Source organism: Herpailurus yagouaroundi, unplaced genomic scaffold (assembly GCF_014898765.1).
Source record: "Herpailurus yagouaroundi ecotype Mexico unplaced genomic scaffold, PumYag 252, whole genome shotgun sequence".
Classification (NCBI taxonomy): Eukaryota; Metazoa; Chordata; class Mammalia; order Carnivora; family Felidae; genus Herpailurus; species Herpailurus yagouaroundi.
In genome coordinates, this window is record NW_024412469.1 from 1,201,008 (window position 1) to 1,210,642 (window position 9,635).

General features: G+C 39.1%; 1 protein-coding gene across 12 annotated transcripts in view; it reads left to right on the forward strand.

Moving 5' to 3' along the window:
* KDM4C (lysine demethylase 4C) overlaps nt 1–9,635 on the forward strand; it is a 473,115-nt gene that overhangs the window by 385,310 nt on the left and 78,170 nt on the right. The gene's annotated exons all lie outside the window — the stretch shown is intronic.

A 9,635-nucleotide genomic window follows, 5' to 3' on the forward strand; every position in this document is an offset into this window, starting at 1 on the left:
CAGCCAATTTTTCACGAAAGAAAAATGTTGTATACATTGTAGATAAGGCATTATCATTTTCATGAAGAAAATCTGCAATTTTGGAATTGACTTACTCCTCTGATGCAGCTGTACACCTTTTTGTGACCTGTTCATGGCTAGTTGCAAAGACAGGGAAACAGAGGGTAGTACATGGTGCCTTTGGTTCACTGTGGGAGTAAGTTGGCTACTTCTGATCCTGAAATGATAGGAGAGGAAAAAATAGGTCTAAAGATATCATGGTTTATGCCCTATCCTTTTTTTTTATATTATTGTAAAAACAATAAAGCAACAACCTTGGAGGAGAAAAAGAAAACCCAGAATTCCACTGACCTAAACATGATGTTCTTCATTGAAATCTCTGTTCATTTGTGTGCATGGTTGTAATCACGGTGTCCATAGTGACTGTGGACATTTTTAATAGTTCTGTGTCAGGAGTTCTTAACTATTCTGTTCCATGGACTCCTTTGGCAGTATTTTTAGTAAAGCCTATGGATCTCTTTTCAGAAAAATGTTTTTAAGTTTTTAAAATAAAATATACAGGATTACATAGGAGACAATTATATTTAAATGCACTTATTAAAATAGTTTTAAAATTAGCTTGTGATATGGTAACACATGCTTTACTACCAAAGCATTAAATAACAAGATGTGACAAAGCCATCGTCACCTAATTTCTGAGTAATTGTGAGCATAAATATTTTGAAATTGTGGATCTGAAGGTGGAGGGGAGGGCAGGACAGGTGGGGAATTTCATGCCTGGTGATCTCTATTACCTGGGTGAAGGAAGAGGCTCAGTGTTTCTAGAATGTGAGGAGTTGGGCTAGTGTTGAAGAGTGTTAAAGTTTTGGAACAGATGGGGCAGCATTGCTTAGTTCTTATTGTGTCTTAGGTACTGTACAAAACTTTTTATGTATGTTATTTCTTTTAACACTGAGAACACTCTCATGAGGGATAGTTGCTACTGTCATCTTTACTTGACCGATGTGGTAACTAAGCTTGGAGAAATTACCGACGAATAGATCATTCACTGTTCTTCAAAGGAAGTCTACCTAAATAATCCAGAAGTAATATCCCTGATTGGTAATGCAAATTCAGGGCCTCATTGGTGACAGCATTAGGATTCAGTCCTAAACCTCTGACGAGAGCCTGTTTTACTGCCTTTTGTCCACTTCTGAAACTGAGAAAGATAATTTGTCTTATCTAGAAGATAAATCCTGAAGCTCACTGTTGGGTGATTTTTCTCCTGAAGCTACTGTTGTAGAAACCTGAACAGGAAAGGCAGTAGGATGGAGGCCGCAGAAGATAGGATAGGCTCTGGATTGTTCACACCTTCAGTCAGCTCTTTGCAGGACCACAGTCATCTCTACTGGAGAGGTTCTTCCTCTGAAAAGTCACATGGGACATATCTGCACCGCATTAACTTTATAGCTTTTCATCACTGCTTCCTCAGGGTTGTTTGGGCATACGTTGCCAGGGCATTATAATGTAAGTGTAAATTTTCTCGATGTGGTCTAACGCTGGCATAATCAAAGGACAAGAGGCAAAGGGTTTGGGGCAGGCCACAGACCAAGTACTTCATAAGTGACAGTCTCTAATAAGGGTCAGATGTATGCAGGAGTCTTGGGACAGCTCTGGTGCTCAAAGCAGGAGGCATGTCCCAGGACAGCAGCTTGTAGAGCCTTCAGCAAAAACTGATGAGGCTTCTGGATGTTTCCTTTTCCCAACCACCTGAATAAGTACCATTCACTGAGATAAACATATGCAGTAGGCGTGCATATAATTGTTTATTTAAACTGCTAAAAAACGCGTGTGGGAAGTTGGATATGAGAGAGGTGCTTAGAACCTGACTCACACAACCTAGTTCCCTCATTGCAGACTGATGAATGGGAAATGTTTTTACTCTTCCAACCCAGATTTCACCAATGAATGCAACAAATTTACAGAAAACAGAGATTTAAGAAATTTCAATAAATCTACAGAAAACAGAGATTTAAGAAACTATACGCACCTCTCAAAAAAAAAAAAAACATTGAACAAAACAATACTGCAGTCTTTCATGAGATTGGATGTTTGCACTGTCTCAAAACAAATACTGCTATGGTCTCTGATTTATTTATTTTTTGGTCAAATATCTTTAGAATGTCAGGCTCAAGGCCAGAAATAAATAGAAAATGTTTTATAGTCCTTGATTTGATAATGCCAACAGCAAATCATACCTGATATTCATAATAAATAAAGTTTCTTTGGCCAGGGGCAGAGGGTGGAGGCTGCCCTTGGAGCAGTGGAAAGCTTTGTAAGCCAGCCTTCCAAAGTTGTGTGAAACAGGAAAATTGTTTCTTTTTAAATTTAACACTGAGAATTAAATGATTAAAATATTATCATTTCCAACCTTAATTCAGAGAGATCTAAAGAAAATGAGTTTAGAAATCCTCCTAAGTTACAAGTAATTTACAAATCTGGGTTGTTTTTTATTAATTGGGTGGAGAGCACCCTCAGTAACTTTAGCAGGGCTTACTTGTACCAAAAAGAACAGATGGTTTTAAAAAAAATTAAGTAAATAATTCAGTAATTTTGAGTTCAGTTAAATGCTTTATTCAAGGGGAGTAAGAATTCCTGTTTGATCTCTTGTAAACAATAATTTCAAATAATGAAATTTCCTGTAGGAAACAGGTGCTCTTTAATATTAACATAAAAAGAAATAAAAATGCAAATACAGAAGTACTTAGAGAATGTTTATTTTGTGATTTAGGAGGCTTGCTTTTCCCTCCCATCGGCTGAAAGATGTTTAGTGACACTTAATAAGTACTCGGAATAAGATTTGTTCTAAAGCTCTCTGTATGCTGTAATTGTATGCCCCCTTTGCCCTTTAAATTTGAAATAAACTTGAAATGAAGGGTGAAATCCAAACAGGCTGTTAGAGAAGTAGAAATGATAAGTGATTGATTTTTCCCAACATAGATAACATTGCCTATTTTGTGATTCAGCAAATGCTGCTATATACTATCAGTGAAGTGCCTATTTCAACAAGAGATTGTGATGTTGCCTTTAATTTATTTGCAAATGCTGCTTTTATGTCTGGGTTTTTCTGTGCAGCCCAGGTAGTAAGTGCAGAGGGGAAGCTGTTTTATGTTTAGGGAGGATAGGAAAGAAGGGCAGGAAGCATTCAGAGGCTAGCCTGTTTCCCCCAGGACTGTCTCTTCACTTATGTGTGTTCAGGCCCCTTTCCCCCACCCCTCCTGTGGCTTGCCCTTGTGTTGTACCTGTGCAGAACTAGAGTCAAAACCACATCTCTCTGACTTCCCAGTCCGGGCTTCCAAATACTATGAAATCCTGTCTGTGTAGGGAAGGCAGAAGTGTGGTCTTTGGTCAGCATACTTCCCAGATACTTTGTAAACTGTGCCAGGTGCCTTTGGTAAGAAGATGAGTAGAATTTGTCCAACCCCTGAGAAGCAAAAGATGGACAAGCAAAGAGACATACCTGACCAACAAGCATTCTTAGCCAAAGGTTGTTCTGATTTTCTGGATGGGCTGGTTTGGGAATTGCTTGGTTGCCTGGGTTTAAACCTAAGTCACTCAGAAAACTAATAAAATAGCAGTTCTGTTTTCCATCTAAAATAAACCAACACTACTAAACCTTCCTCAGTCTCTCATCTTGGCAAGAGAAGGTGAGGTTTGTGTCAGGTACCGTCTAAGACCTTCTGAGAGCTTGCCTTTCCAGCCTTTCATCCCTTAGCTTTGCTCACACTTCAGTTAGTTTTGCCTGTTTTTCCATCTCTGAGCTTTGTTACATCTATCTAGAATGTCCTTCCTCTTTCCCATGCTACTGCACATGCACTAGCTAACACCTGCTGGTCATTCCAAGGCGAGCACCACCTGCTTTTGCTAGCCTCCCTAGTTTTCTAAAACCCTGCTGGCAGCTTCTCTGAACCATGTGGCAAACCCTGTATCCCTGCTGCTGCAGGCTCGGTTGATGTACAGAACGTCCCCAACACTCTCCAAGGCAGTGTCTGACCTGGTAAGAAAGCACTGCACATTGTCTCTAAACTCCAAGAAATTAGTTATAGGAAACTTCTGACTTTGGAGAAATCCTATTTTTACTTTATTACAAGTTCTCTAGAGCCAGCCTGATGGAACTGACCCGACAGTGCCTGGACTTGGTGACTTGTGCCCTCAGTTCAGAGAGGTGCACAGGTCACTTGCCTGAGCTCTGCTGCCACATGACCTGAGCCATTCAAGCAGAATCATACCTGCTGTCTTGTCCTGTATGTGGTGTCCCTCAAATGGCTGTCATGAAGGTCATCCTGTCTTTCCCCTCAGTGAGAGAAGGATGGTGGAAGTGCTGGGGGTGGGGGAAGTGACCAATTGAGGCCACATGTTGGCCTCACCTTGGTTCTCCAGCCCTCTCTCCTTCCAAATCCAGTAGCACTTTATCTTGCTTATTGTGATGACCACTGCAAAGCTTTTGTTACAGCTATTTTTGTATGCCAGATTGAGCTCCTTAAATATACAGATTATATCTTTTTCACTTTTATATCTCCTTTCACATTTAGCAAAGTACCTTTTATATGGAAGATATTTAATAAGTATTGAAATGGCCAAAAGAATGGATTAACACATGATCTATAATAAGGAAACAATAATTCATTTAATCAGTGTGTATTATACACCTGCTGTGTGCAGTCAGTGTTCTGGTGCTGGGGTTAAAAGGTGCTTCCAGACAGATTCCTATTTGATGAGCTTCTCTGTGGTGTATCTTCTGATCTAAAATAAAAAGTGTGACTGGGCTGTTGACATAGTACTTTTCAAGAGTCATTTGTTAATTTGTCAGTTTATGTATGAACTACTATGGCCTTTCCAGTTCTAGAATTCTTTTGTGCTTCTTTAAATTTCTCAGGGTCAACAATGACTCTCTAGCCTTGTTTTGAATAAGTGCAGACTTTGATCTGATCCCTACCACCTCTGCCCATTTTTCTAGCTGTGTCTCTTGGCCTGACTGAGCTCATTCCTCTGCCCTTTCCTCTTTATCCTGCTTCTTGACTTTTTCTTAGCTTCTCATTTTTTTACATGGTGAATCTCACTGAAGAAAAAGCAATGAGATAAATGGTTTCTGATACATATCATAAATAAAGATTTAATGCAACACACTTGACATTATGAACCATATATTTTAATGCTCTGAACTTGAAGTGTAGAAATAACTTTTCGTGAGGAGGGTGGGGAGACAGAGGACTTATGAGCTGATGCATGAGTATTCAGAATTGAGTTTTACTGTACCATTTCATAGTGTCTTTTGTTTGTAACATGCTTAGATGGCTGAGGTCAGACATTTCTGCATGGTGTGAGTGGTGTGAGTCTGTGTAGTGCTTGGAAAAAGCATCTTTGGAGAGCAAAAGGAAAAGGGAATTAGCTACTATATCATTATCATTAGCTTGTTAGTTGTCTGATAGGGAAACACTAATTAAAAAGCATTTGTGCCTGTTTGGGAATTACCTGCCTATATTAGGAAGGAAAAACAATCACTAAATTGGCAAAACAACAATAAAATCATACTACAAATCATATTAAAAGGGAAAAAAAAGGCAATGGATGTGCTTTGAACTTCCAACTCCTTCACAGCTCATCATTTCTTGATGCCCTTTGTGCTCAAGGAATCTAATGATACACAAAGCTTCATTGCCAGATACTTCATTAATTCCTCAATCCATTAGGAGCCTTAATGGCCTATGCCATTGGAATAAGTATGGAAATCCAGTCCCCCAAGAAAGTACAGTGCTCTATAAATCATACTCGCTCGAGGATTCTCTAAGCCCTTGACACAGAAGAATAGATGAAAAATCATTGTACTTCCTGAATTGCCTTATCCTAAGAGGCTCAGAATAATCAACATCCTTTAACCCTTTAACCCTCAACCCATGGTTCTCAAACTGTGATCCCTGGATCAGCAACATCAGCACCACTGGGAACTTGTTAGAAATGCAAATTTGGTGGCCCTAGCCAGACACACTGAAATTCTGGGTGTGGATCCAGCAATCTGTGTTAAGCAGGTCTCCCTGTGACCTGCTCTAATGTCCCTGTGGCATACTTCTATAATGAAGGCCTTTTTTTTTTTTTTTTTGACTGTTAAGGAAAAAGGTGAGCAGGTCCATAGCTTCATCCTAATCTACTTGTTTGGATTCAGTTTAATTGAGCAAACCTTCACTGAGTAGCTGTTACATCCCAAGCATCCTCTCAAGGAAAATGACACTTTAAAATCTCTCTAGTGTCATCTGTGCTAGCATTTCCCTGCTGTGGTTGGCCTGCCTGGAGGGCAGCCCCTCCTCAACTTTGTTCTAAAGCACCAAAAACAATGATCCTCTGGGCTGCCTTATTTGACTTCTCAAATCTCCTTCATTAATTGTCATCCACCAGTTGGTTCCTCATCCCTTTCCTAGAGGGACACTGACACCTCTGAGACCTGCAGGAAGAATGGCCCTGTCTTTCTGAATCTTTTCTGCTTTCAAATGCATGATAATCTTGTCTTGCCATTCATAAGCTCCCTTCTATCCCTGTTCCTCTAGAATTTCTTTTGCCTCTACCCCATCCACTGCTAGCGAGGTTCTTTCCCCCAGGGGACAGACTGTTCAACCCTAATCTTTTTTTTTTTAAATATATGGAATTTATTGTCAAATTTATTGTCAAATTATTGTCAAATTTATTCTCAAAGATGCCCTCTTAAATACCCATCACCCACCCTCCTCTCCCTCACACCCCCCATCAGCCCTCAGTTTGTTCTCATTTTTTAAGAGTCTCTTATGCTTTGGCTCTCTCCCACTCTAATCTCTCTCTCTCTTTTGTTTTTTTCCTTCCCCTCCCCCATATGTTCCTGTTAAGTTTCTCAGGATCCACATAAGAGTGAAAACATATGGTATCTGTCTTTCTCTGTAGGGCTTATTTCACTTAGCATAACACTCTCCACATCCATCCACGTTGCTACAAAAGGGCCGTATTTCATTCTTTCTCATTGCCACATAGTACTCCATTGTGTATATAAACCACAATTTCTTTATCCGTTCATCAGTTGACGGACATTTAGGCTCTTTCCATAATTTGGCTATCGTTGAGAGTGCTGCTATAAACATTGGGGTACAAGTGCCCCTATGCATCAGTACTGCTGTATCCCTTGGGTAAATTCTTAGCAGTGCTATTGCTGGGTCATAGGGTAGGTCTATTTTTAAATTTTTGAGGAACCCCCACACTGTTTTCCAGAGTGGCTGCACCAATTTGCATTCCCACCAACAATGCAAGAGGGTTCCCATTTCTCCACATCCTCTCCAGCATCTATAGTCTCCTGATTTGTTCATTTTGGCGACTCTGACTGGTGTGAGGTTATATCTGAGTGTGGTTTTGACTTGTATTTCCCTGATGAGGAGCGATGTTGAGCATCTTTTCATGTGCCTGTTGGCCATCCAGATGCCTTCTTTAGAGAAGTGTCTATTCATGTTTTCTGCCCATTTCTTCATTGGGTTATTTGTTTTTCGGGTGTGGAGTTTGGTGAGCTCTTTATAGATTTTGGATATTAGCCCTTTGTCCAATATGTCATTTGCAAATATCTTTTCCCATTCCGTTGGTTGCCTTTTAGTTTTGTTGGTTGTTTCCTTTGCTGTGCAGAAGCTTTTTATCTTCATGAGGTGCCAATAGTTCACTTTTGCTTTTAATTCCCTTGCCTTTGGGGATGTGTCAAGTAAGAAATTGCTACGGCTGAGGTCAGAGAGGTCTTTTCCTATTTTCTCCTCTAGAGTTTTGATGGTTCCTGTCTCACATTCAGGTCCTTTATCCATTTTGAGTTTATTTTTGTGAATGGTGTGAGAAAGTGGTCTAGTTTCAACCTTCTGCATGTTGCTGTCTGGTTCTCCCAGCGCCATTTGTTAAAGAGAGTGTCTTTTTTCCACTGGATATTCTTTCCTGCTTTGTCAAAGATGAGTTGGCCATACTTTTGTGGGTCTAGTTCTGGGGTTTCTATTCTATTCCATTGGTCTATGTGTCTGTTTTTGTGCCAATACCATGCTGTCTTGATGATGACAGCTTTGTAGTAGAGGCTAAAGTCTGGGATTGTGATGCCTCCTGCTTTGGTCTTCTTCAAAATTACTTTGGCTATTCGGGGCCTTTTGTGGTTCCATATGAATTTTAGGATTGCTTGTTCTAGCTTCGAGAAGAATGCTGGTGTGTTCAACCCTGATCTTAAGTGCGGAGCTCTATTCAGAGGAACACCTAGAACCTCTATCAACAAAGGGTAACAAGAGTAAAAAACTCAAAGTTTACCTTTCTCCTAATAGCTGTTTCCCGAACCCAAGGCCTCATTATCCTGTGCCTCAGTTTTTCTGTGGCTTCCTAACAGTTTTTCCACCTTGATCCCTCTTGCTGCTAGAGTGGCTACTTTTAAATACTAACTCTATCATTTCTCAGCCTACTATCTTCAAATATGTGCCTATGGCCAAAGCAGGGGTCAGCAAACTAAGGTGTGTGTTTATTGTATATAAAGTTTTACTGGAACACAATGACACTCATCATTTGCAGATTATCCATGGCTGCTTTTGTGCTACAATGGCAGAATTGAGTGGTTGCAATTGGGACTATATACTACACAAGCCTAAAATATTTGTTATCTGGCACTGTAACAAAAAGTTTGCTACCCATGGTCTATAAAGTTTAGTCTGTTTACACATAACATACTGGCATATTTGAGTTCAGTTCTGCCAGATTACAATATGCTTTCCCTTTACTCCTGTCTGTGCTGCTTCTGTTTCCTTCCTTTCATGCCTTTGTTTGAATTTATTATTTTTCCTTATTCTGTTTCGTTTTTCACACTATAAGTTAATTGGTACTTTCACCCTTGTCCCAAACAACTCAAGAACCTTAGACATTTTAAATGTCACTTTTACTGTTTCTTTCTTATATGCTTTAGTTGTCATCTGTTCATGTTCTCTATATTTGAAACCCAGAAGACATTACTATTATTGTGCATAAAGTCAATATTCATTTAGACTTATCTACATATTTAGCATTTTGGTTGTTCTTCACTTCACACTTACTTCTGATCCTTGTTTATGAAAGAAGAAGGAAAAATTCCTATGTTTGCCCTCACATTTGAATGATAACTAGGCTGACTATAGACCAAATTTAATTTTCTTCCAGAAACCAAAGACATTGCTTCATTGTCTTTTAACATTCACTTTTGCAAATTAGAGATCTGATGGTAATCTTATTTTTCTCTTTTCTGGAAGATTTTGGGATTTTATCTTTTTATTTTGAAGTCTAAGATGTGTTTAGGTGATTCTTTTTTCTTTTTTTTTTTTTTTTTTGTTTTGTTTTTTTTACTTGATTCTACCTGTTGGGCTTTTTTTTCAGGTCTGGAAAAAATTTCTGTTATTTTGTCTGTTTTTATTCCTCTAAAATGCCTTTTGGAAAGATAATAGAATATCTGGATTTTACCAAACTGGTTAGCATTTGTGTTCTATTTTACTTATTTTGATATTTTCTTCTCTGTTCTATAGGCTCCATCTTCCAGTTGCTAATTTGGGATGTAATCCAATACATCTTGAGTCTTCTTTTTCTTTTTTTTTTTCTTTTTTTTTTTT